Here is a 4297-nt window from a genome sequence, read left to right as displayed (position 1 = left end):
ACCATTAACATTTGCTCCCCTGCCCTTTGTTCTTCTCAGGGTTCCAGAAGATCAGATCAGACTTCTCTTCATAATGGCCTAGCCAGACCCCTAACAATTGGCAGTAACAGAGGAAGAGAAAAGGTAGTGTAACTCAAAGTTAAAAGAAAACATGAATCCAAATTCCTAGTGAATCCTAATGCCACCAACACGTTTTTGTATGTGTGGAGACATACATCTATCTACCTACCTTTCTATCTATTGGATTGCATTAAATGCTCCAAAGTAAAGACTTTTATTCTTTATTTCTCCATTTTTAAACCACGGACATTAACAGTAACAACAAAAACATGTTTTGGGGGGTGCCTAGGTGGCTCAGTTGGTTAAGCGTCTGGCTTCTGGCTTCAGCTCAGGTTATGATCTCACAGTTCCTGGGTTCGAGCCCCACCTCGGGCTCTGTGCTGACAGCTAGCTCAGAGCCTGGAGTCTGCTTCAGATTCTGTGTCTCCCTCTCTCTCTGACCCTCCCCTGCTCGCGCTGTCTCTCTCTGTCTCTCAAAAATAAAAACATACGAAAAAAATTAAAAACAAACACACACGTTTTTGTCCACTGCAGTACCATGCCTGGAGAGGATGTCTCTGGAAGATAACGAATCCTTTCACCTTCCTCACGGGTATCTGTCTTCAGGACCAGTCCTATATTACTGTATAGTGCTTGGGTAAGATGATAACATTAAGGAAAATAATGTGAGATCTCTCTGATTTTTTTGGCACCTTTTGTAAGTCTGAGATTATTTCAAAATAAATAGTTAGAAATAAGAAACGTGTAACACACGTGGTCAGGCGCCTGCAGGGCTGGACAGGTTATCCATCTGAATACACATTAGCTCATGCTAATGTGGAACAGATTCTTTCTTAGTAATGTGTGAACGATGGGTTTTTTATTTTCTGTGGTAATTTAACATGCTTATAAAATCCCTCAAAGTTAAACCAGTGCACATAAATACACATTTGTAAAAGTCAGTGAAACAAACTCACAGTTCACATTGAACAAGCTTTTGCCTTTTCCCAGGCATTTTTATTTAAGAATTCCAGAAAATTTTGAACAATCCTTAAAGATAGTACATTCATATAATTTCCCTTTATAGTTTTAGGTGGCAAAATAAGAAAATATAGTTGGTAGTGATCGAAAATGAGTGTTCATTTGTAAGATCACCATGAATTCTGAAGCAGTCTTCAGCACTGGGAGTGGCATTCGAGGTCGTTACCACAGATTCCCTCTGCATTCACTACATCTCAAACGTGCCTTCAGTAAGGCCATGGTCTCGCCTGAAAGAGGTGCAAATCACCACAGGAGATCACATTTTATTATACACTTTATTGTATTATTCCTCTTAGGTTTGCCTAGTATACTCTCCACAGTGTGTATATCCTGAGCCACTAGTGATTAGGGACGGACAGATTTTGAGTATAGGTATAAATATGGTATAGTTCAGTTTTTAATATTAGTCACATATAAAAACAAACTGATTAAAATAAAAGGACACAGAAGTCCAATTTGTGGTTATAAACAACCCTGAGCACCTGCAAATGGGTCCTCGAATGTGTAGCCATATCACTGGTGCTGGGACAGAGTGGGAAATGCACAGAAGTAATTTTTCCAAGCAATATATACCCAGTCTAGAAAACATCTATTAAGATGGCATCCAACAGGGGTATCGACTAGATGCTCTGGCTGCCTCGCTCACACCCCCTTGCCCTCACCATGTCAGCATGCATGGCTCCAACTTCTCCTCACACACAGGCAGGCTGCAATCCTGGAGGAACACCACCTCCCAGGAGGGACTCAGGACTCTACCTGATAGGAGGAGTTGGTATATATTGGGGGACCTGGGTAACTCAACCAGTTAAGCATCTGACTTCAGCTCAGGTCATGATCTCACGGTTTGTGGGTTTGGGGCCCACGTCGGGCTCTGTGCTGACAGCTCAGAGCCTGGAGCCTGCTTTGGATTCTGTGTCTCCCTCTCTCTCTGACCCTCCCCTGCTCGCACTGTCTCTCTCTCTCTCTCTCTCTCTCTCTCTCTCTCTCTCTCTCTCTCTCAAAAATAAATAAAAACATTAAAACAAAATTTTAAAAATGATTTAAAAAAAAAAGGAGTTGGTATATGAATACCTTAGCTGCGTGGGCCATTGGAGGAGAATCAGAAGTGCACATACGCTGCACCATTTCCAGGGGCACCCAGCTTCAGTGGCCGTGGGAAGAATGTTTCATAGTCCGCCTTTCAGTGGCCCTTCCTCCTGCCCTCACTCCCACACTCCTCTACTGCGGCTTCCAGGATTTGTCTCCCAAACACCCTGCATGTGCTTGCATTTGAATTCTTGTCAAAGGGTCTGCTGCCACAAAAGCCCAAACTGAGGGAACTCACCTAGTCTTCCCTCCTCAGCACCAGCATCTGGAGCAGATAATCAGTAGGCTTCCATCTCATTTTTTATACATGAAAACAACCTGAAGGATTATTTAAACCCAGATTTTATAAAGATAAAAGATTGGTAGGTAATGACTTCACCCACAACATAGGATCAGAATTGCATGTAATTCATGATCATTAAACCAAGCATGACGATATACTACATACAGAGATTTTTCACAGTGGGAGTGCTGACATGAGTTTCTTATTTCCTTCTAAGGATTAGGAACACTCTTAGCAAAAGGTGACTATCAAAACTTCCCTGTTTGGGTTGCATCTGTAGGTCTCTACCCGCATTGATGGGTTATGCCAAGGCTACTTCTTGAGACTCTGTATCATGATGATCTCCAATGAGTAATCTTGCCCTTGTACCAAACGTTCTCAGTCTCTGAGTTCAAATTCCATTTTCAAAGCAAAGTTATTTCACTTGTATTCAGAAAGAGTTACTTCTGAGAAGAGTTTTCTCATATTCGCCCCTCATCATCCCTTACATCTCCAGTGAGGGCAGAGCTCAGTTCTCTGTCCATGAGTTCTAATTTGGAAGAGGACGGGGAGCCTTTATGTCTCTACTCCTTTTGGCAGGAAGGATAACTTCCAGATGGTGTCTTACTTTGAAATGGAAGCAGCAACATCCACCTGTGACACCTGCTATCTGATCAACTCCCAAGTTTCACTACTTTACTATGTAATTCCAGTCATGTGATGACATAATGATTAATGTGCCTGGCTTTCTTCCTTAAGTCTCATGGATAACAGACACTTCTAAGGTTGAAAGGTGGAGAGAGGCCCATTTCAGCTGCAGTTACACTTGAACCTCAGGAGCACACGTCCATGCTCATTAGAAATAGAAAGGCGGCCAGAAGAACAAAGTTGCCATGGTTTTTCTACCATAGACACATTCTGTAAATGACTGTGCTTGGCTGACAGTCTCTGAAGTAAGAACTGCCCCTTCAACAGGGCAGGATCACATGTTAACATTAATGTTGCACCCAGATTTATAGTTCCAAGGTGCTATTATATCTTTTAAATCTCTTGGTCTCTCAAAATAACCAGAGGTACCTAGAATTACCTAGAATAAGTGACAGACTCAGCTGGTTAGTGGTGACTATCTGTTTTGCTGCAGTTGCCCTCCATCAGCAAAGCGCATGCAAACTCCACAAGGTAAGGCAAGTCTACCTACCAGCCGCTACAACAAACAGATCCTGAATCTTGGTGACTTTACACAGTGCAGCTTTATCTCTCCCTCGCACTAACGTTCCTTGTTGATGAGGAAGACTTTTCACATGTCATCCAGAGACTTAAGTCCTTCTCCCTTGGGCACCACCCTCCTCCCATTCAGCTGATTGAAGGGGAAAGGCTGAACAACCAGGGATGTAGATGTGGAAAGTTTGTAAGGGCCAGACCTGAAAAGGAATACACCATTGCCATAGTCAAATGCAAGAGAGAACTGGAAAGGCAATCCAATTCGGGGACCTAGAGGAAGACCAGCAGGATATGAAGAACACATAGTATTCTTTGCCAAATATAACATGCTGCCTCTAAACTCTCCATTTTGTCCCATAATCCCCTCTACCTAGACTATTCGCTTCCCTCCTTGCACTTTCCTTCTCTAGACAACATTCACCCATCATGGTAGCTGAGATCAGATGTTGCCTCCTCTGAGAAGCCTTCCCTGATGCACTCATTTGCACCCTCAGTGAATATAAGGTGCCTATTTTCTAGTTCCCTTTCTACTCTTAATTATCCTCTATGGTTGACTTATATCAGCTCTATTCACACTTTCTACCTTCGGATAGTGTATGTTAGTGAGGATGGCTGAGCTACGAAAGGAATGAAGCCCATCAGGCCTTG

This window comes from Suricata suricatta, chromosome 15, assembly GCF_006229205.1.
Source record: "Suricata suricatta isolate VVHF042 chromosome 15, meerkat_22Aug2017_6uvM2_HiC, whole genome shotgun sequence".
NCBI classification, from domain to species: Eukaryota; Metazoa; Chordata; class Mammalia; order Carnivora; family Herpestidae; genus Suricata; species Suricata suricatta.
Note: the sequence above shows the minus strand (reverse complement) of the source record.